Source organism: Pan troglodytes, chromosome 8 (genome assembly GCF_028858775.2).
Source record: "Pan troglodytes isolate AG18354 chromosome 8, NHGRI_mPanTro3-v2.0_pri, whole genome shotgun sequence".
Taxonomy (NCBI): Eukaryota; Metazoa; Chordata; class Mammalia; order Primates; family Hominidae; genus Pan; species Pan troglodytes.
Window position 1 is genome coordinate 97022702 of NC_072406.2, and position 24958 is coordinate 97047659.

The following is a 24958-nucleotide window of genomic DNA, read 5'->3' on the forward strand; positions in this document are numbered from 1 at the left end:
GTCTGCACACTTCCCCTTTGCATTAGAAAAGGGCACCGTTCTTGGCTGACACAGCCCCTCAGACTGGCATGTGAGTGGAAAGTGGGCTGGAATGCAGCCAGGTCCTATCAGCCCAGGGACCAGGCACTCAGGTGGAAGTCCTACCTCTAACCTCTCCCTACCTTACCTGGGGACTGGTGAGCCTGGAGTTTGTTGTGACTTAGATGACTAGTCATGGCAAGCGTTACTTCCCAGGGGGACAGATTCTGGTGCAATGTTACTCCTTTGGAAGAAGATGAAAGATAACCATGAAGTTTAAGACCTACAGCCTTAAAGTTACAAGAAGTATGCTACAGAGCCAGACTGAAAGAAAGAAATGCATAAATTAATATATCAAATTGATCTTTGTTCAATCATAAATTGAACAAAGAATTCTTAGAAATTGGAAGTGGAAGCTTAGCCCCAAAGTGGGAAATTTTACCTGCTTGGAAAATTGAATTTGTTACCCTTTGGGATAGTGAAGTTCCTGGATAGCTTAAAGGAGTGTCTAAAATGTGGGTCCCTGTAAATGATGACTGTGAGCAGTAGAGCTCTAGCAGTGGGGACACGTTGCCATGGAAACCCTGAAGCTGGAAGCTCCTCAGGGCCTCAGAAAGGCTGTCAATTAGATCCATACTCTTGGGGAGTTTAATGAAAACAGACACTTGTCATTTTTTTAGCAGCCATCTAACATTATATACATTTAAAATATTTCCATGGAAAGAAAAGCCTGCGGTTAAGTTTAGCTGTTTATTTTAAGAGAATTCCCTTGTGTGGCTTTGACAGGGCAGATTTTTTTTTCCTTCTTTCTTCACATTAAAGGAGAAAAGTGAGGCCCTCCAGTGTTTAGCAGAAACACAATTAGGAGAGTCACTGATGGTGGTTCATTCAGGCTGTTCAAGAGGCGCTTCAGTCCTCCTGCCCTTATTTACATCACAGTGGGGATGGGTGGTCCTACTGGCCCCTTCATGTTGTTGCCTCTCAAACTAGATCCCTCAGACTTCTTTGGAATTGTGCACCTACGGTGACTGGCTGGTAGGCACTTTTCTTTTAATGGGGCAGCTTAGGAAAGAAATCTTCATTAGATATCACTGTCTTCAAATGTCACATGCTGAAGAATAAGGAATCATATTAGACTGACTTGCCATCTGAGGCCGGCTGCTGGGATCTGACTCTCCCCAAGAACACAAATCAATAGTCAACACAGAAACCACACTCCAAAGAGAAGCTGGTTCCAAGAGTGGCTATTACTATTTGCTTTCAATTGAATGTATGTATGTAGATATGTATGTGTTTATGTATTTGTTTATTTTTACCTAAATATGCCATTTTTGAGTTGTATTTTGCAGAAGAAACATATATATCTTGTATCATGGATATGACTGACTGTGAGATGGGAACGCTTTTTCAAACTAGAACTGGGAACAGAGGCCCTGGTGGTCATGAACAATGTCAGGCGCATACAAAGAGCTGAAAGCCCATTCCAATCAAGTCTGTCTTTGCCCAACCCATTAGGCAGTCAAATGACAATTGAAAATCCAGTTCCCCACATTGAGAATCAAAGACTGGTGTCTCCTTGACTTCTGAGCCCAGGGCATCCTACTCTTTTTACTTTCCTTTTAAATGTCAAATCATAAGTAGGTCAACAGAAACCAGAGTGTTGTTACTTCTCCAGTTAAGTTTGGCTCATAAGAATGTAGCAAACTTTACTACATTTGGTTTTCAGCAATATTTGAAAATTGCATTTTATCGTTTGGATCTGCTAATTATTACATCTCTACTTGTGGCAAAGAAACTAACAATATTGATATGGAAAAGCACAGATATTGCTCGACCTCACTGATTGAATCGGTGGGCGGTGGGGGGCGGTGGGCAGTAATTATACAGATTCCCAAGGTATGTATATTTTGTGGCCCTGGATAAAGATTATTCTAAGAAACCCCTTCTTGGCATAGTTACAGTAATTGTGGTAATTAGCACAGTAAAAAGAAGAAACATCAAGCCCTCATCAGATATCTGTCCCCACACAGCTCTTTCCTCTATTATCACACACTGCAAATGGTGGTTGGCAGAATGATTATACACATCATATGTATTAAAGTGGGAAGTGTTGAACAATGGTCAGAATGTAAGACTTAACATGGGGCCCAGCCACTAATTAACTGTCTGATCTTGGGAAAGTCATTTGTACAGCCTGGCTTTCAGTTTTACCACCTATAATATAAGAAAGCTGAACTAATTGATCACAAGTTTTCTTTTTGATTTTTCATGTGCAAAGCCTCCCATTTTGCCTTGAGGACCATAGCAAATGCCTCCTTTCTGGATGGACAAGGGAGACCCTTGTCAGCAAGAATTGTGCTACAGTCTCCCAGCCTAACCACAAGGACACACAAGGACTAGAACATTCGCTCTGCTTCTACACAGCATTGGCAAGAGTTTGAACACCTCTTTCTCAAACCAACAGCAAGAGTTGCCCAGGAAGTGCACTCACTAACATACTCCCCTAAATATTCTTGTGTGAAAAGAAGAGATATGTTGCCATGAATGGGTCTTTCAGTTGGTATTTGTAGGACTGCAAAGTTGCAAAGCTGGCAACATGGTAATAGCTTAGAGTGTTAAATTTTGTGATTTACTACTTGATATGGTAGCACAAAATTAGAACTACAAGAAGAATAAAGGCTTGGTCACCTTACCTGTAAGATCTACTAATGATAATAACTTTATAGAGAAAATTGCTCCTCTTTAAGCAATGCCTCATCTGACTTGATGCTCTCTGCTGCAGAAGGTGAAATTGCAACAATTACAAACTTGATCTTGGCTGTGACCCCTGAATTGACCTTTTGAAGGAACCTGGATTATGTCTGAATCTGTTATTTCTGCAAGGAGACCAGCTGTCTTCAGAATTGCTTTTGGGGCCCCGTAATGTCATCGTGAAATTGCAGTTAGTAATCTTGCCAACAATTTCCAGATTTGGTGCAGATAAGCTTGAACACATTTGACTCTTTGGTTTCTAATGTTATTTAGAGAATTGGATGACTTAAAACATTTATTTTTTTCAACTCAATTCTTATCATAATCCATCAACATCACTGTGTTTTTATTCTCTATTTCATTTTTATATGATCCTATTAGTTGAGAGAAACACAAGTGACATTTTTCTTTCCTATGGCCTTGTCTCCTTTTTGCCTTTGCTAGAACTCAGAGATCATATACCTTTTACTAAATTAGAATTCAGCCATATCCTCTGACCAACAATTTTCCTAGCACTGATCTTCTTCACTGAGTTTTGTTAGGGATGAAACAAAGGCAATTCTTTCTGCTCCATGCAAATGACATTTGCAACCTGTCCCTAAATCACAGACCGGAAATGCTTCTCTTAGATGACTGAGGCTGATACTTTTGAAATGTGCTGCACTCCAGGTACCTTTGTGCTGTCTCCAGGAAAATGAAAGTGAGTTTTTGGATTGAGAGTGAGTCAAGCTTCCAAGCTGTTAAGGAGCATGAGTTTGATGTGGCTCCATCATGGCTATGTGGTAACTCAGCAGAAGTGTCATTCAGGATGTGTGAAGGGCATCAATCTCAGAGACGTGGCTGCCTCCCTTTAGGTTTCCAGATGAAACTGACACTCTTTGTTGTCAAGGAGCCAGTGGTGCTGAATGACCTTACACCAAAGTGGGGTGCTGGCCTGCTTTGGGGGCATTTCTGCTTCTCCTCAATTGCTTGCCTCGATATAAGAAAGTTCACTGATCATGGGCCAGTATAGAAGTGCAGAATTTACTTTATCCATGTGGGGTCATATCTAAATTCCAGATTCCTCCTGTACAATTTATTTTTTCATTTGTCATAGCAGTAGACAGAAAAATGATAATCAAAGTACCAGTCATTCATTCCAATTTGACAAAACACTCATTAAGACTCTGCTGCACTGGGATTGGTGAGGGGATTAAGAGATAAGACAACCCCTGTGTATTTGGTGCCATAACTTGAGTGGATTTGATGTGAGACATGCCGGGACTTAGTGGCATGTGGGGAAAGGGAGGGAGTCAAAGTGGGGAAAGGGAGGGAGTCAAGGCTGAAATTACGGATATGAACTTTCTGTGGGATATCTCTCTCTCAACAGGTGGCCAGCATTGGATTCTATTGCATGGAAGGTATTCCAGTACCTTGTACTTAGTAGTCAAACGAATGTAACTCTAGGCCAGGCTGATCTTTGATGTTCTATGTATGGGAATATCTTGAACTACATGATTTGTTCATGCAGACATGGCCCCTGCTACTAGTTAGGTCTAGTGAGCCAGGACTCTGTTTCCTGAAACAAGGACCAATGTGGGTTATATATATTGTTATCATCCTGTTCAAATAAATAGGAGTTTGGGGCATGGTTTCATTGCAGTGATCACTCTATGCTCTTTCATATATTTACTTCACTTGGTTTCTGGTACACCAAATGCCTTGAGTTTTTTTTTTTTTTTTTTTCTCTCTTACCTTAATAGTTAATCTCCTCATTCTCCCTTACTGGTTCCTCATTCTCTCCTGACCTTTTAATGCTGGAATGCCCCTGAGCTCAGTACTTGATTCTCTCCTCCTTGTTGACACTCACCCCTTTATTCAGTCTCTTGGCATTAAAGAGCATCTATATCCTGACAACACTCAAATGTCCATTTCTAGCTGAGGCCTCTGTCCTGAACTGCAGACTTACTGAGCCTGCAGCCTAATCCGCATTCCACAGTGGTGTCTCAAACTCAACAGGTCACACGGAACTCCTTTCCACCTGCTCCTTCTGCAACCTTCCACGTTGCAGTTGATGGCAAACCTGATCTTCCACTTGCTCAGGGAAAGAAGCCATGAAGCCATGTTGATTCCTCTTTTTCTCGCACACAGGACATCCAATCTGTCGGGAAATGCTGTTGGCTCTCCATCTGGAATATATTCAGAGTTGAAGACTTTTCACCACCTCTTCTAATATCACCCTTGGGTGAGTTATCAACATCTCTGGCTTGGAATATGCCAATAACTTCCTAATTGCCTCTTGCTCTGTCCCTCCTGCATAATTTCAATTCTATAGCCAAAATTATTCATATAATACTGAAACTGTCCCTATAAACTTTATAAAATTAATCAGGGAAGAAGACAGTGGGAGAGATGAAACTAAACTCAACTTGCAGCACACTCAGCATTAATCACTAGGTCAGCCTGTGCCCTGACCTGCTTCCTCGTGGTTGCCTGGTGCCTCCTGTCCTGGAATCACATAGATCCTAGATTATAGTTCCCTCTTAACGGTTCTATGGGTAACAATTTGAATGTTATAAAACATTATCTTTGAGCTATTCCTTCAGGTCCTGCATACTGATGAAACTACTGACTCTGCTGGTCTCTAGGACCTCACAAGGAGCTGACTCACCTAAGAATGCAGTTTCCATGTCCTGATAATTTCATTCCCCTTACTGTGATGAATTAATAACCCCAACTTTCCAGCCTCTCACCTTCCATGATCCCCTTAAAAACCCTAGCCCAGAACTTCTTGGGGAGATGGATTTGAGGGTCTCCTCCCTTCTCCTTGCTCAGTACCCTGCAATCATTAAACCCTCTCTCTGATGTAAATCCTGCTGTCTCAGTGTAATTGGTCTGTTACTGCATAGCAGGCATACAAATCTGTTGGTCCTATAATAATACCTAAGCCAGTCATGCCACCCTTTAAAAACCTTGCAATGACACTATTTCATACTCATTTAAAACCATTGTCCTTATGAGAGACTAAATGGTCCAGTCTTAGTGACCTCTCAGACCTGAAGCCTTCAGGCTCAGTGGTTCCACTCCATCTCCCTGGCCCCTGCAGCCCTCAGACAGGCTCCTACTTGTCTCTGCACTGGTCATATCCTCCGCTTTCCTCCCGTTATCTGCATACTTACCTCCCTTACCTCCTTCTTATCTTTACTCAGAGGTCACCTTCTTAATGTGCCCTGCTCAGATCACCCTATTTTAAATTGCAACCTGCATCCACCCTCCCCACCACCCTTCTTTGGCAGACATCCCTGATTGCTGGTACCTTGATTGACTTTTTTTCTTTTTTCTTTTTTTAACCATAGAAATTGTCGTTTTCTAACTTACTGTTTCTTCGCTTATTTACCGTGCTTATTGTTTGTCTCCTTTCAATCCTCCTCTCCTCTTCTCACAGTAGAATGTAAAGTCCACGTGGTTAGGGATTTTTATTAGTTTCCTTCACCGTTGTGTCATAAGTGCGTTGAGAAGGATGTAGAAAATGGTGGGCCCTCAGCACATTTGTTGAATCCAGAAATTCTGTGCCTTCATAATAAGTGTATTCAAAATAAGTGCCTTCATAATAAGTGTATTACTTTCAAATACTGGAAAATTCAGAGTTCCAGTTTAGAAGGAATTGGTCAATGGATTCCTAACTCACTTGTTTTTGCTCAGCCCTGGAATATATTCTGTCATATTCTACTGCAGAATTTCCATGTAATTTACAAAAATGACATCACTCATTCTCTTCCCTACCCTAGGAAAAAAGACACTCAAATATTTGAGGGAGAATCAGACCCTTACTGAATGACTTACACCTCATTTTGGTTATCTTAGGAATTCTTGGAAATTTCATTCTCCACATTAAACTAACATAAGCTATTTCAGCCCTGACATGCTAGGTTTAGACTATTTGAGATAACTGACTATCACTGAGATATGCCAGTTGAGTGAGCCACCTGAAGTCCTAGCACTCCTCTTCTCTGGCGTTATCAGTGCCATGAAAAAGCCACTTTGTCACATCCTTCATTACAAAGACTTATGTAAGCGTCTTTCTCCCTGGAAAACAGAATCTTGTATCTTGCCCATTCCTTCATGTAGAACACCAAAAGGGCATGTACCCCAGTGCTTGGAAGCATCCGATTCAGAATTTCTTCAAGATGAATCAAGATAAGGAAATAACATTAACCCCAACTCTTCTCTTCTCTAAGAATAAAACAAAGTGAGACTGTACTGGTATTTAAGAGCAAATTCTCACATGACTTTGCACACTTAGGGGGTGCTCCATTGGGAATTTCAAGCACTAAACAATACTTTTTAAAATATACTTAGGTTTTAATACTGTCAGGAATGCCTTTAATTATTTTTGACTCTCTGGCAACAGGAAGATTGCTGATTCTGATGGCCATTCTCTAAACTAGAATCTGCTCTAGCTGTTTGTATCTTTTTGGGTAATGGAAGACAGAAAAATACTTGGCGATGGCTTTGCAATACAAATGAAAGGAGAGAAAAATAGAACAGGCCCTTCCTGAACTCACGCTCTGCTTTTCCTCTGAAGACGTTTTTGTGATTCCTAACAATTCTCTCAAGACTGAAAGATAAAGATTGCATTGTAGATGTAGCAATCTTAATTAGTAAAATTGACAAGAAAATACTTATCTCTTTATATTGAATGACAGGAAAACACAACTTAGGGAATTTGTCACTTATGATTGAACAGAACCACATTTTAGTTTTACATATTTGTCTCAACCTGATTAGTTCATGAGCAGGTTTTTGTTTAGCTTCCTGGATCATGAATATTCTGAATTCTTAGCTTTTCTTATCAGCAAAGAAAAGCAATTTATAACATAGGGCTTGAACAAACAAAGTACTTCAGACTCTTTACAATTTTCCTGTTACAGACGTTGTTTCTCTCCTTAGAAGGGAAATTCATTATTTTTTTTTTTTTATCTTTTTATTTTTTATTTTTGCAATATGTCTATGTAACAAAAACGTGTCATTTCTTTTTTTTTTTTTTTTTTTTTTTTCTTTTTTATTGATCATTCTTGGGTGTTTCTCGCAGAGGGGGATTTGGCAGGGTCACAGGACAATAGTGGAGGGAAGGTCAGCAGATAAACAAGTGAACAAAGTTCTCTGGTTTTCCTAGGCAGAGGACCCTGCGGCCTTCCGCAGTGTTTGTGTCCCTGGGTACTTCAGATTAAGGAGTGGTGATGACTCTTAACGAACATGCTGCCTTCAAGCATCTGTTTAACAAAGCACATCTTGCACCACCCTTAATCCATTCAACCCTGAGTGGATACAGCACATGTTTCAGAGAGCACCGGGTTGGGGGTAAGGTCACAGATCAACAGGATCCCAAGGCAGAAGAATTTTTCTTAGTACAGAACAAAATGAAAAGTCTCCCATGTCTACCTCCTTCTACACAGACACAGCAACCATCCGATTTCTCAATCTTTTCCCCACCTTTCCCCCCTTTCTATTCCACAAAACCGCCATTGTCTTCATGGCCCGTTCTCAATGAGCTGTTGAGTACACCTCCCAGATGGGGTGGTGGCCGGGCAGAGGAGCTCCTCACTTCCCAGTAGGGGCGGCCGGGCAGAAGCGCCCCTCCCCTCCCGGACGGGGCGGCTGGCCGGGCGGGGGGCTGACCCCCCCCACCTCCCTCCCGGACGGGGCGGCTGGCCGGGCGGGGGGCTGACCCCCCACCTCCCTCCCAGACAGGGCGGCTGGCCGGGCAGAGGGGCTCCTCACTTCCCAGTAGGGGCGGCCGGGCAGAGGCGCCCCTCACTTCCCCGACGGGGCGGCTGGCCCGGCGGGGGGCTGACCCCCCCACCTCCCTCCCAGAGGGGGCGGCTGGCCGGGCAGAGGGGCTCCTCACTTCCCGGTAGGGGCGGCCGGGCAGAGGCGCCCCTCACCTCCCGGACAGGGCGGCTGGCCGGGCGGGGGGCTGATCCCCCCACCTCCCTCCCGGACGGGGCGGCTGGCCGGGCGGGGGGCTGACCCCCCCACCTCCCTCCCGGACGGGGCGGCTGGCCGGGCGGGGGGCTGACCCCCCCACCTCCCTCCCGGACGGGGCGGCTGGCCGGGCGGGGGGCTGACCCCCCCACCTCCCTCCCGGACGGGGCGGCTGGCCGGGCGGGGGGCTGACCCCCCCACCTCCCTCCCGGACGGGGCGGCTGGCCGGGCGGGGGGCTGACCCCCCACCTCCCTCCCGGACGGGGCGGCTGGCCGGGCGGGGGGCTGACCCCCCCACCTCCCTCCCGGACGGGGCGGCTGGCCGGGCGGGGGGCTGACCCCCCCACCTCCCTCCCGGACAGAGCGGCTGGCCGGGCAGAGGGGCTCCTCACTTCCCAGTAGGGGCGGCCGGGCAGAGGCACCCCTCACCTCCCGGATGGGGCAGCTGGCCAGGCGGGGGACTGACCCCCCCACCTCCCTCCCAGACGAGGAGGGAGGACGCTCCTCACTTCTCAGACGGGGTGGCTGCCGGGCGGAGGGGCTCCTCACTTCTCAGATGGGGCGGTTGCCAGGCAGAGGGTCTCCTCACTTCTCAGACAGGGCGGCCGGGCAGAGACACTCCTCACATCCCGGACGGGGCGGCAGGGCAGAGGTGCTCCCCACATCTCAGACGATGGGCGGCCGGGCAGAGACGCTCCTCACTTCCCAGATGTGATGGCGGCCGGGAAGAGGCGCTCCTCACTTCCTAGGTGGGATGGCGGCCGGGCAGAGACGCTCCTCACTTTCCAGACTGGGCAGCCAGGCAGAGGGGCTCCTCACATCCCAGACGATGGGCAGTCAGGCGGAGACGCTCCTCACTTCCCAGACGGGGTGGCTGCCAGGCAGAGGCTGCAATCTCGGCACTTAGGGAGGCCAAGGCAGGCGGCTGGGAGGTGGTTGTAGCGAGCCGAGATCACGCCACTGCACTCCAGCCTGGGCGCCATTGAGCACTGAGTTAACGAGACTCCGTCTGCAATCCCGGCACCTCGGGAGGCCGAGGCTGGCAGATCACTCGCGGTTAGGAGCTGGAGACCAGCCCAGCCGACACATCGAAACCCCGTCTCCACCAAAAAAATACGAAAACCAGTCAGGCGTGGCGGCGCACGCCTGCAATCGCAGGCACTCGGCAGGCTGAGGCAGGAGGATCGGGCAGGGAGGTTGCAGTGAGCTGAGATGGCAGCAGTACCGTCCAGCTTCGGCTCGGCATCAGAGGGAGACCGTGGAAAGAGGGGAGAGGGGAGAGGGGGGAGGGGAGAGGGGAGAGGGGAGAGGGGAGAGGGGAGAGGGGAGAGGGAGCTCTATCTACCACACAGTCCTTCTCAAATGGAAAAACGTGTCATTTCTTATGCCCAGAGTTTGAGAGCGGGAAATTCATTATTTTTAAAAAGATTTTTCTTGATCAAAGAGAGGCGATTTTATTATATTATTTTCTAATTTTCTTAGGGAACAGAAGATTTGTACTTCCAAATTTCACAATGCTAAGCTGAAGATATTTTTTCTATCTATATTTTGTTTCATAAAAGGAATCATTTAATAAAACAACTATCTCTTCTGAAAGAACACAAATATTTATCAAGCATTTTTCCATTATACATATTACATACTCACACTTAGAACCCATTCATCTTTTGAAAGTTGTCAGTTTCATCCAATAGTGTGAGGCATTTCCCCTTTCATGCACACATGATAGTGATTGATATTGTGTGATTTTATTTGTTACAGAAAATTTACCCAAAGCCTGTTCGGAGTTTCTCTGAGCATGAGTCATTAATCCTGTGTTAATTTCAAGAGTCTTATCAATAAATTGTATGCTTTGTATCTTTTTTCTTTATGTAATATATAGTCTTGAAAAATGTCTCTTTACTTTTGGTCTTGTAAGTGTTTTACTTCACTAATTTGGGGACATTAAGCATTATTATTTTTTTTTTCAAATAAGACATTGTAACTTCCTCAAAAATGAACCTAAGACATTGAGGACTTCATGCTGCTATTAGACGAAGTTTTCTCACAGCTGTAGGATGGTATTTCTGGGTCCCTGGGGAGCTGGAGAAAGGCTAGTGCTAGGGACTGCTGCTGCTGACTCTTCTTTCTACCCTGGATAAAGATGTTGTATGTTTGCAATTGCAATTCTTGCTTAATAGGGTTCAGGAAGCAGGAAATACTCAAATTTATAAATATTTTTTTCAAGATCCCACAATGACAGCCTGTGCCTGTTTTTGACCTGGGGCCACCACTATGCTTCTGTTAAGATTTGTATCCTTTGCCATGAAAGTTGGGAATTTATATAGGCATATGAGTTTATGTATGTGTGTTCTGTGCCCACAGATTCAAAATCCGTTTCCAGAGGTGGAATAACACACTAAGGTCTAGGAATTAATAGTGCTTGTTTCAATCAATCCAAATTTCAGATGCCTTGTCTTTGTATTTTCTAGTTATATTTTACTTATTAGCCACTTTGACTAAATCACTGTAGGTGCAGATTGACTTGTCCCAGCAGATAGTTATGTCGTCACTTAAATCCCCTCTATTATTTACTTGTACAATATCACCATGAGTAGTATTTCATTTTCAAACTTTTTAAACAGCTTTATTGAAGTATACTTGATTTATAATCAACTGCACATATAAAAAGTATACAATGTGATAAGTGCATGCATGCATATATCTATGAAACCATCCAGAAACCATTTTGCAATCAGGATAATGAACATATCCAGCAAACCTGAAGGTTACCTTCTGCCTGTTTATCATTTCATCCTCTGCCTTTCCAACTCCCTATTCCCAGGCAAGTACTGATCTGCTTTCTGTTACTGTAAATTACTCTGTATTTTCTGGGATTTAATATAAATGGAATGATATAGTATGCACTGTTTTTTATCTGGGTTCTTTCACTAACCATAATTATTTTGAGATGCATCTGTGTCATTGTGTAGTATATTAGTAGTTTTTTCATTCAGTGTTATTGTGGAATATAATTCCATCATATGGACATACAGCAATTCTTTTATGCTGTGGATGGATATTTGTGTTGTTTCCTGTTATTGACTACCACAAACAAAGCTACTATTGACACTAATATACAAGTTTTTCTATGTACATATGCTTTAATTTCTCTTGGGAAATTATTATACCTCGAAGCAGAATGGTAGATATATGTTTAATTTTTTAATGAAACTGCCAAACCGTTTTACAAAGTGTTTCACATTTTACATTCAGAAGTGTGTGAGAGTTCCAGTTGCTCCACATCCTTGATAACAATTGTTATGGTCAGGTTTTTAATCTTAGACTTTCTAATAGGTGTGTAGTAAAATCTTGTTTGTATGTCTTTTATTTGAAATATTTAAAGAAATCTTTCCTTTTCACTGTATTAGAGCTTGTATATTTTGGTTACATGTTCTATATCAGGTGTCTACCTGCAGAACATGTCTACCTTCAATATTATACAGGAGATTCTTTATGTGATTTGCAATTTTTTTTCTCCCAGTCTGTGTAATTTGTCCTTTTATTATGTTAACAGTATCCTCTGAAGATCAGAAATTCTTAATTTTGATGAAATCCAGTTTAATGTGTTTTTCTATTTTGGATTGTGCTTCTTAGTTGAATCTAAGGAATCATATATATATATATGTATATATATATAATAGGCTCACTATTATATTTTGTTAGTCTACTTGTCTAACTCTTTCTTACAGTTTTTTTTGGGGGGTGCTATTCTATGTCCTTTGCATTTTCATATACATTTTAGCAACAGGTTTTCAATTTATACTTTTAAATGGTTTGCTGAGATTTTGGTTTGGAACACAGTAAACCTACAGATTTATTTAACACTAACTGAAATCTTAAAAATATTGATGAGGCAGGTGAATCACTTGAGCTCAAGAGTTTGAGACCACCTTGGGCACCGTGGTGAAATCCTGTCTCTATGAAAAAAAGATGAAAATTTAGCTGGGTGTGGTACTGCCCACCTGTAGTCCCAGCTACTCAGGAGACTGAGGTGGGAGAATTGCTTGAGCCAGGAGGTCGAGACTGCAGTGAGCAGTTACTGTGCCACTGCACTCCAGGCTGGGTGACAGAGTGAGACCCTGTCTCAAAAAAAAAAAAAAAAAAGATACTGAATATTCCATTCCAAGGCACTATATGTATCTCCATTATTTAAATTTTTACATTTTCTCAACCAAATTTTGTAGTTTTCAGTGCACAGAGTTTACATGTATTTTGCCAGACTTATCCATGAGACTTTTATATTTTTGATGTAATTGTAAGTGATGCTATATTTTGTTTCAATTTCCCAATGTTTGTTGCTGGTATATAGAAATATCATTGATTTTTGCAAAGTAACTTTTTTTACTCTGCAATATTTTGTATCTCCTTTATTAGTTCCAGAAGCTTTTGTGTAGACTTCACAGAATTTTCTACATAAATCATAATGTCACTTGCAAATAAGACATTTTTACTTGTTTTGTAATCAAGATGCATTTAATTTCTTTTTCTTAACCTACTGCATTAGCTAGAGCCTCTTGAATAATATCAAATAGACAAGGTCTGCAGAGAGACATAATTTTAATTGTTCCTTTCTAATTTGGGTGCCTTTAATTTCCTTTTCCTGTTTTATTGTACTGGCTGGAAATTTCAGCACTATTTTGAAAAACAGTGATGAGAGTGAACATCTTTACCTTGTTTTTAATTTTAGACAAATTTTCAGTCTTTCAGCATTAAGTATGATATTACCTGTAGGTTTTTAGTACACTTCATTGCCCTATTGAAAACATTTCTATCCTACTATGCACAGGGTTTTTATCAGGGATAAATGCTGATTCTTGCCAAATGCTCTTTCTTCATCTGTTGAGATAATTTTTGTAAGTCTGTTATTACAGTGAATCACATTAATTGATATTAAATTTGAATAGACCTTGCATTCCTGTGATAAGCCTCATTTGGTCATAACACATTTTCCTGTTTGTGCATTATTGCATTTGCTTTACTCAAATTTTTGTTAAGTTTTATATATAAATTTATTAAATATATTGGTGTCCAACTTTTGTTTTTCTTATAGTGTCTCTATCTGGTATTGGTATCAGAGTATTGCTGACCTCATAGAATGTGCTAGGAAGTATTCTCTTTCCTTCAATTTTCTGGAAGGGTTTGTGCACAATTGTCATGATTTCATCCTTGAAGGTTTGATAAAATGAAATCATTAGTGCTTGGGTTTTTTTTTTTTTTTTGGTGTGTGTGAATGTTAAAATTCCTACAAATTGAATTTTTTAAAAAAATACAGGAATTTTAAAATGATCTATTTCTTCTTGAGTGGGTTTTGGCAGCTTGTGTCGTTCCAGGATTTTCTCTCTTGTATCTAAGTCATTGGATTCATTGGCAATAACTTGTCAAAATATTTATTACCCCTTTAAAACATACAGTGATGTTATCTTCCTCTTTTCTAAAATTGGTAATTTATGTCTTCTTCCTCTTTCCCCTTCAGGCTAGTCTACCTAGAAGATTATTAATTTTACTGACTTTTTCAAAGAAGCTTTTAGTCTTTTTTTTTCTTCTACTTGCCTTGAGTTTAGTGTGCTTATTTTTGTCATTTGCTAAGGTGAAAGCTTGAGTTATTATTTGTTCTTTAATTTTTTTTCTTTTATTATTATACTTTAAGTTTTAGGGTACATGTGTACATTGTGCAGGTTAGTTACATATGTATACATGTGCCACGCTGGTGCGCTGCACCCACTAACTCGTCATCTAGCATTAGGTATATCTCCCAATGCTATCCCTCCCCCCTCCCCCCACCCCACAACAGTCCCCAGAGTGTGATGTTCCCCTTCCTGTGTCCATGTGATCTCATTGTTCAATTCCCACCTATGAGTGATAATATGCAGTGTTTGGTTTTTTGTTCTTGCGATAGTTTACTGAGAATGATGATTTCCAATTTCATCCATGTCCCTACAAAGGACATGAACTCATCATTTTTTATGGCTGCATAGTATTTCGTGGTGTATATGTGCCACATTTTCTTAATCCAGTCTATCATTGTTGGACATTTGGGTTGGTTCCAAGTCTTTGCTATTGTGAATAGTGCTGCAATAAACATACGTGTGCATGTGTCTTTATAGCAGCATGATTTATAGTCCTTTGGGTATATACCCAGTAATGGGATGGCTGGGTCAAATGGTGTTTCTAGTTCTAGATCCCTGAGGAATTGCCACACTGACTTCCACAATGGTTGAACTACTTTACAGTCCCACCAACAGTGTAAAAGTGTTCCTATTTCTCCACATCCTCTCCAGCACCTGTTGTTTCCTGACTTTTTAATGATTGCCATTCTAACTTGTGTGAGATGGTATCTCATTGTGGTTTTGATTTGCATTTCTCTGATGGCCAGTGATGATGAGCATTTTTTCATGTGTTTTTTGGCTGCATAAATGTCTTCTTTTGAGAAGTGCCTGTTCATGTCCTTCGCCCACTTTTTGATGGGGTTGTTTGTTTTTTTCTTGTAAATTTGTTTGAGTTCATTGTAGATTCTGGATATTAGCCCTTTGTCAGATGAGTAGGTTGCAAACATTTTCTCCCATTTTGTAGGTTGCCTGTTCACTCTGATGGTAGTTTCTTTTGCTGTACAGAAGCTCTTTAGTTTAATTAGATCCCATTTGTCAATTTTGTCTTTTGTTGCCATTGCTTTTGGTGTTTTAGACATGAAGTCCTTGCCCATGCCTATGTCCTGAATGGTATTGCCTAGGTTTTCTTCTAGGGTTTTTATGGTTTTAGGTCTAACGTTTAAGTCTTCAATCCATCTTGAATTGATTTTTGTATAAGGTGTAAGGAAGGGATCCAGTTTCAGCTTTCTACATATGGCTAACCAGTTTTCCCAGCACCATTTATTAAATAGGGAATCCTTTCCCCATTGCTTGTTTTTGTCAGGTTTGTCAAAGATCAGATAGTTGTAGATATGCGGCGTTATTTCTGAGGGCTCTGTTCTGTTCCATTGATCTATATCTCTGTTTTGGTATGTTCTTTAATTTTTTAAATTTCAGCTTTTACCTTAGATGCAGGGAATACTTGTGTAGGGTTGCTACATGGGAATACTGGACCCACATAGTGAACATAGTGCCCAATGTACACCATGAAATACTATGCAGTCATAAAAAAGAATGAAATCATGTGCTTTGCAGCAACATGGATAGAGCTGAGGGACATAATCCTAAGTGAACTAATATCAGAACAGAAAGCCAAATACTGCATGTTCTCACTTATAAGTGGGAGCACACATAGACATAAAGATGGGAATGACAGACACGGGAGATTGTGAGAGACGGGAGAGAGGGAGAGGAGTGTGAGTTGAAAGACTGTCTATTGGGTATTATGCTCACTAGTTTTTTTCTCTGTTGTTCTTCAGTTATTTCACTGTTTAACTCTAGTTTTTATGATTTCCTTACTTAGATTATTTTGTTTTTAATTTGTTCTTTTTTTAAAAAAGATAGAAGCTGTGATCATTGAATTGAGAACTTTCTTATTTTAAAATATCAGTGTTTAATGATAAACTGCCTTTAAATATAAATTTTACTCTGTATAGTCAAGATATACCACATGACGTTATGGTATACATATAGATAGTAAATTGGTTACTATTGAAACAAAGTAACATATTTATCATCTTACATAGTTCCCATTTTTTTTTGTTTCTGTGTCAAGAACAGTTAAATCCACTCATTTAGCATGAATCTCAAATACAGTATAATTTTATTACCCATAGTCCTCATGCAGTACATTAGACCTGGGGACTTGTTCATCCTACATATCTGTTACTTTGTATCTTCTGACTTACATCTCCCCATTTCCTTCAAACCTCCTTCCATCTCCACCCCGGTAATCACTGTTTTGTTCTCTATCTCTGCATATTTGAATTTTTTTTTAAAGATTCCACATACAAATGAGATCATACAATATTTTTCTTTCTGTGTCCAGCTTATTTACTATTTCACTTAGTATAATGTCATCCAGGCTTATCTATGATGTGGCAAATGGTAAGGTCTCATTCTTTATATATATTAGAGTTTCAGTTTCTTTATCCATTAATTCTTCAACAGACATTTAGGCTATTTCCACATCTTAGCTATTGTGAATAATGCTGCAATGAATACAAGAGTCCAGTTATCTTTATGATGTGGGAGGATTTAATTTCCTTTCGGTATAAACCCAGAAGAAGGATTGCTGGGTCATATGGTGGTTCTATTTTTGATTTCTTTAGGCACTTCCATACTGTTTTCCATCATGGCTGTAATTTGATATGTTGTGTTTTCATCATCATTCAGTTTTAAACTACCAATTTCCCATTTCGATCTTTTTTTTACCCATGCATTATTTAGAAGCACAATTCAGAGACAGAATTAAATGCAAATGGGGGAATAAACACCCACAGTAGAGCTTGCTCTGGAGCCCAGCTCAGTGTGGACAGTCAGGCAGAAAATCAATAGGAAAGAGTCAAGTGCGGCAGGTCACAGTGGCAATGGACACTGATAACATTATTTCCAGAAAGAGGATTTCACCATGAGTGAGAAAATATAAAACAGGTCAGAGTCCTCGTAAGTTGGAGTACTGATTACTAAATAATTTAAATAAACAGACTTGAAAATGTTCAGAACCAAAGAGGTAATCCTGGAAGACCCTGTTCTACGGAAGAGGTGGTAGCTAGAAAGAGAGAAGCATCTCTGGGTGGGTTGGTGGTAAATGAAGAAGGAAGCAGGTAGAGGGAATTCACAATTCTATCAAAAAGAAAGAGAACTGATGAATCAGAAGACATTTTAACTTTCTTCATTCATGATTTTATCTCCAACAAAATTCTCTCTGTACCAAGAGAGAAGGATGCTCTTGAACTAGAAAACCTAGTAGCCTCTCTAAAAGTTTTTAATCTTCCCATCTAGATGGGGATCAGTTGCTGATCTAGAAAAACAGAAGACATTTTAAAAGGAAAGAAAATGGCAGAAAAAAGGCAGAAAGCCATACAAGCATAAATAGAAAATAGAAAGTGAGATGCAATATCATTAAATAAATGATAATAAAACATTTCTCTAAAACAAAAATGAAACAAAAAAACTGTAACATAATACTCTAACAAAAATTAAATACTATTAAACAAGAATATGCAGATATTAAAGAGCTTCTTTATTCCAAATGTAAAACTTTGACTTAAAATTAAAAACCCAGAAGAAAAATGACCCAAAAAATGTTAAAAGAAAAAGAAGTAAAATAAGAACTGATCAACTTTAGGACAGAATTTGTAAGAAAAGGACAGTCTAAGAAATGAAGAATAAATAATATGTTTCCATGGGATAATGAAGTGAAATAATAAAACAGAATAATAAGAAATAAATACAATTAAGATAGTGGTTAAAAAGATCAGAAAAAAATACAAATGGAAGACAGGCAAAGAAGATCCAAAATACCTATTATTGGAATCTCTGAAGCAGAAAGACAAAATATGAAATGAAACTAATATTTACAACTGTAATTTAAAAAGTCTGTAAATGAAAGAGATCCTTATCTGTATATCAATATTTTACCCTGTATGTTTGGAAAGTGAACCAGTAATGTTCAACTCTGAGATATATCCTTATGAAACTTTTACAATTTAAAGGTCAGGATAAAAAAATATCCTCTGGGCCCCCAGGCAAAAAAGATAATACAGCCAAGAAAGGAAATAAAATCATTTTGGCATCAGAATGCTTTCCAGCAACCTGCAAAGCAAGAAGAAAGAGGAAAAATGAATTCAAGAAACAGAAGGAAAGAAAGTGATAGCTAAAGCCTTTATGTCCAAATACACTGTTCTCCAAGCTATCAGAACTTTAAAATTTTTTTTTAAATGTTCAAAACTCCAGGAATACCATCACAGAGCTCTTCCTGAACACACTCTGAGAGATAAGCTTCAGCTTTACCAAGAGTGATAGGGAGTTTTTCAGCAAAAGGACAGTGAGGACCATGAGCATTGAACCTGCTCCAAGGAAGGTCCAGGCTCTGCTTTGCTTGACCTCTAAACCAGCTTGACTTTCAGAAATGCAGCTCAGATGGGCAGACCTAGGATCAACCAGGCAGGGATGTGAGTGTAGGCTGTGTGCAAGCTGCTCAACTGTTAAAAAACAAACTAAAAACATGTTGCTCATTTCAATAGGAAAATATGTTCTCCATGGATTCCTTCCACAGCTGTGGCTGCTTAAGATAACAGACAGTCCAATGACAGTAATGAAAAGCGCAGAGGGCAGAAAGCTGCAACCTGCCCATGAACATTTGCAGAGGAGAATTTGTGAATTTGAGGCATACAGGCAGGAGCAGACTGTCTTGTGTAGAGAAATCAACAAAGAAGATGAGAGATTCTAATTGTTTTTGGCATTCTTCCCTTGGGTGTTTGAATCTCTCTATTGGTTGACAAAGACAACATTCTGTACCCTTCCATATTATGTTAAATTTGTGGGAGGATGTGCTCTTTGGGTTTCATAAACATCTGAAGCCCACATAGCATTTTTTTTGGTGCTGGTAATAGGAAATGGGCATCCCTGAATGGTTTTAAGGATTTCCTCCCTCTATTTAACTTCTGGTAATATAAACCCTACTATGTAAAGCTTGTCCTTCTACTAGAAGAATTGGCATCATCAGGGAGCTTGTTAGAAACGTGAATCTGTCTGCATTTTTAAAGTGTGTCTCAAACTTGAATATACATCAAATTATCTGGGGATCTTGTTAAAAAGCAGATTTTGGTTCAGAAGTCTAGGGTGGGGCCTGAGATTCTGTATTTCTAACAAGCTCTCAGGTGATTTCATTGCTGCGGGCCCTTGTACTACACCAGATTACTTATGCTCAACTCCCTTCCTGAGTATTTGTTAAAGAATCTTTTCTGATATCCCGTGGCAAACTAGTGTCCTGTGTTTCTCTATAAATATCTAACAAGGGTAATAAGGTACCATAACTGGAGAGACTCTCCTGCTACTCTTCCGAGGACCCAGGCCTAGGTATTGTATGCTGTGGTTGTTCTAGACTAGATTTCCCTTTGCTGGTATTCTTAGGAGGTCACAAAGGGTCACAAATCACATTTGCCCATAGCTGTCTTGAAGTGTTTAATAATCTTGTTTATTACATAGATTTAAGAGAGGGCTGGCTCTTAATATATAGGAGAATTTATTTTGCAAGACATCAGTAGGAGTATAATCAAGAGTAATCTAACAAACATAAAAATAGGGCTTTTTTTTTTTTTTTTTTTGGTCAGGGTTTTACTTGCATGACCCAGGCTAGAGTGCAATGGTGTGATCTCGCCTCACTGCAACCTCCACTTCCCAGGCTCAAGTGATTCTTCTGTCTCAGCTTCCTGAGGAGCTGGAACTACAGGCACACACCACCACACCCAGCTAATTTTTGTATTTTTTTGTAGAGACAGAGTTTTGCCTGGTATCAAACTCCTGAGCTCCAGTGATATGTCCACCTTAGCCTACCAAAGTACTGGGATTACAGGCATAAGCGACCGCACCAGACCCAAAATAGGGCTTCTTGATCTTGATTGTTCATTATAATCATATGGGGCCTTTACAAATGCTGTTTTCTAGGCCTCACCTCAGAGACAGTGAATCAGCATGGGGGTAGGTAACAGGTGTTTGCATTTAAAAAACTTTATGGGGGTTGTCTGGCCTGAGGGCACACACCTACATTCCAGGTACTCAGGAGGCTGAGGCAGGAAGATTGCTTGAGCCCAGGAGTTTGAAGTTACAGTGAGCTGTGATTGTGTCATTGCACTCCAGCCTAGGCAACAAAGTGAGACCTTGTCTCTAAAAAATAAATAAGTAAACAAATGAAAATAAAAATTTCATGGGTGATTTTGATGCATAGTCACTTGAGAACGAAGCTCTGTGTAAACAATTCCCCTAGAGTTGTATAAACTGGTGGTACAAGGTCAAACAGATGACAAAGGGGCAAAGATAGCAAGAATACAGAAGATTCAAATAGCCCAATTAACAAGTTCAATTTAATGGAGAAACAGAACTGTGCACTCAGTAATTGGAAACTACACATTTTTTCAAACATACATTAATAATTACCAAAATTGTACATGTAATGGGGTATTAATCAAACCTCAACAAATGTAAAAGAATGATCAGTACACAGATCATATTTCCTATCAATAATGCAATTATATTAGATTTGAACAATAAAAACTTTTTTTTACTGAAAAAGCCCTACATGTTTAGACATGAAAAATACACACTTCTAATATACACAATTTGACTTAGGTCAAAGATAAAATCATAATAAATATTAGAAAATGTTTAGAGTGGAAAAATGAAACCACTAAATATTGAAGTTTGTAAAATGCAGATAAGTGGTAATTCAAGAGAAACTTGAAAGTTTAAATGCTCATATTAGGAAAAAAGAAAATTTGAAAATCTATAAACTAAGAATCCAACTTAAGAAATTTGAAAGTGAATATCAAACTACAGACAAAGAAAAAGAAAAAAGAAATACAATGCATAGTTTTTTAAAAACTCACTTGAAAATGTTCAGAAAGATTGAATAAAGAAGAAATAAAATCAGTATTAAGAATAAAAAAAGGAGGGCATGCCAAAATATATAATAGAGATTAAAAATTAATAAGGTCACACAATGGTACTTTATAAACTTGAAAAAGGAAGCAAAATTACTAGAAAGTAGAATTCATTAAAATTGAGTCAAAAAGGAAAAAATAAATTAACAAAATTAAATCAGAGACTAAAAAATATCTACACTGAAAATACAAAAACAAAAACAACGGCAACAACAACAAAAGACTGACAGTTTTGCATTTGAATTCTACCAAATACTTAAGTAACAGACAATTCTAAGAGTATACATATTCCACTAGAGAATATAATCTTATTTTATAGGAATAATAACAAAGCCGTGTGAGGACAGTATAAGAAACAAAATTATAGGCCAATCCCACTCATGAATTGGGAGCAAAAGTCTGAAAAAATTTTCAAATAAATTCTTAATATATAAAAAGATAATGTATCATATCTGATATGAATTATCCACGAAAGCATGGATAATTTAACATTAGAACAGCTGTTACTGTATTTCACCACATTAAGGACTAAAGGAGAAAAACACGTCAATAGATACAGAGAATCTATCCATACTATTCACATGTAGTCAGAAATAAAATCACTAGAAAACTAGTAATAGATGGAAGCTCCTGAATCTCATAAAGGATATCTATCAATAACTGATTGCATGTAAGTTATTCACTTATAAAAATCTAGAACTGTTTCCTTTAAAATCAGAAGCAATATACGTAGCTTTCAGTGTGCCTCAGCCACTTGGAAATAGCCAAATAGAATGTAAAGATCAACTCTATGACACTTAATTCAAGAAGGAAAATGGAAATTCACCAGGATAGTGAAGGACACATCAAACCTCGTGTAGAGAAGGTGGCAAAGCAGCCACTATACGGTGTTTCGCTGACAAAGTGAGTGAAGCCTTGGTACATGAGAGGAGTAGCCACTCTCCCGGTGTGGCTCTCACTTTTCACTAGGGATCGGTGCAACCCAGGCCAAGGGAGAACACCCTGTTTCTCCCAAGCCCAGGAATTAGCATGGGGAAGGGCTGAAAGACACAGAGAGGGAAAGATAACTAGGAAAATCTGCAGGCATTTTCCCAGACATAGACTGAGAGAAGGACGCCATTTTTAATCTGGGATCTTACAGTCAATGTTTGGCAATGGTGGCCACCGCAGACATTTTAGTCTTCGGCCAGAGATTAGAGTGCTTGCTCTGTAGCAGGGGAAGGACCCCCACAGTCAGAACTGAGTGGCGAATGTGGAGAGTACCCCAGCAGTAGGCATGGAATTAGGCTCTTTCCTGTTGCAGGACTGGAATGGGAGGAGAGTTATGGGAGAGAGAGAGAGAGATGGGAGATAAAGCAATGATTCTCCTGGGTGGTGTGACTTGGAGTCAGGGACAGCTTTGCCACGTGGAACCAGTCTGCATGTGTCATTGCTGGGCACCCCAGTCTGCTCCCTTGATCATTTGTGGGAGAGTGCTCCACCAGCTCTGTGGAGAGGGAGGGAGGCAGATCCCATTTGCTTTGAGATCCAATCCTTGTGAGGACAGCCCCTAAGGGTGAAGGGGGGGAACAAAACCCACCAAAGCCCAAGGAAACAAGAGCACAGCACCAGCTGCTAAAGGGTGCAAAACCAAAGGCCAGGAACAGACTTGGAGTGGGGGTCATCTCTTGACCCCAGCCCTCCTGGCAAATGCACTGTTGTGGATGTGGCAGCAGCTCTTCTCATTAGATTTCTGAGTGTGGGCTGAAAGAGGCACTTATTGGGCTTTTCCAGTTGCTCCACCTCTGCTGAACACCAGCTGTGCTGAGGGAAGGTGATTTTTGACTTCTCCCTTAGCACCCCCATCTGGACTGAGGGTGAATAGATGCAGAGTAAGTCTCCAACTGTCTCTTACTCTTAAGTCCCATGCACTGGACGGCAGCCTGTATTACACCATCAAGCAAAAATATATTCCTACACCAAGCAATGTCTGAGAAAGCCAACATAGTAAACTCTCTGAAACCAAGGAACCTATATAGAGCTGTGGGCCTCTGAGAGTACTCAGAAATGAAGCCTATCAGTCATATACAACATACACCACAGTCATACCCTCAAGAGAAAAAAGGATAAAAAAATCAAAAAGTCCCATCCAAATGACAGAAAATTAAAAAAAGAAATGTCAGCTCCCTCAGATAAGAAGGGACCAGTGCAAGAACTCTGAAAATACAAAAAGTCAGAGTGTTTTGTCACCTCCAAAGGAACACAATAGCTTCCCAGCAATGGATCCTAATCAAAATGAAATGTTTGAAATGACAGATTCATAACTCAGAATATGGGAGGCAAGAAAACCTAATGAGATCCAAGAGAAAGCTGAAATCCAACACAAAGAAAACAGAAAAATGATCAGGATTTGAAAAATGACATAGCTATATTAAGAAAGAATCAAACAGAACTTCTGGAATTGAAAAATTTACTATAGGAATTTCAAAATACAACAGACTAGAGAAAGCAGAAGAAAGAATTTCAGAGCTCTGAGACCAGTCCTTTGTATCAACCCAGTCAGACATGAATAAAGATAAAAGAAACAAAAGAATTAACAAAGCCCTTGAGAAATATGGGATAATGTAAAGTGATCAAATCTACCAATTACTGTCATTCCAGAGAGAAGAAGATAAATTCAACAACTTGGAAAACATATTTGAAGATATAATTCAGGAAAATTTCCCCAGTTTTGCTAGAGAGGTTGACATGTGGACACAAGAAATCAACAGAACTCCTGTAAGATACTATACAAGATGCATCCCCAAGGTACATAATCATCAGACTATCCAAGGTCAACACAAAGGGAAAAATCTTTAAGGTGGCTGGAGAAAAGGGCCATATTACCTATAAAGGAAAACCTGTCAGACTAACAGCAGACTTCTCGGCAGAAACTTTACAAGTGAGAAGAGATTGAGGGCACATTTTTAGCATTCTTAAATAAAATAAATGCCAGCCAATTACTTCATTTCTCATCAAAATAAGCTTCACAAATGAAAGAGAAATAAAATCTTTCCTAGACAAGCAATTACTAAAGGAATTTGTCACCACCAAACTGGCCTGAGAAAAGGTGCTTAAGGGAGTTCTAAACATGGAAGCAAAAGAATGACACCACAAAAGCACATTTAAGCACATAGTCCACATGCTTTATAAAGCAACTACACAATTAAGACCACAAAGCTATTAGCTAACAACACTACAACAGGTACAAAGCTTCACATATCAATATTAACCTTGAATGCCAATGGCATACACACTACATTTAAAAAATATAGAGTGGCAAATTGGATTAAAAAAACTTAATCTTTCTACTGTCTTCAAGAGACCTATCTCAGATGTAATGACCCAAATAGGCTCAAAGTAAATGGATGGGAAAAAAAATCTATCATGCAAACGAAAAATAAAAGAAAAAGCAGAGGAGGTCACTACTCTTGTAATAGTTAAAATGGACCTTAAACAGCAAAAAACTGTTGTGGGAGAGTGCTCCCACAGAAGGGCATTATTACACAATGATAAAGAGTTCAATTCAGTGAAAAATTTAACTATCCTGAATATATCTGCACCCAACATTGGAGCACCCAGGTTCAAAAAACAATT

General features: G+C 40.1%; 1 long non-coding RNA gene across 1 annotated transcript in view; it reads left to right on the forward strand.

The window, feature by feature from the left end:
• The first annotated feature begins 1001 nt into the window (after positions 1 to 1001).
• LOC107966935 (uncharacterized) overlaps positions 1002 to 24958 on the forward strand; it is a 31256-nt gene continuing 7299 nt past the window's right edge. The window contains exons 1-2 of the long non-coding RNA XR_001706992.4: positions 1002 to 1288; positions 4900 to 4993. This is a non-coding gene — a long non-coding RNA (uncharacterized LOC107966935). The remainder of the gene's footprint in view (positions 1289 to 4899; positions 4994 to 24958) is intronic.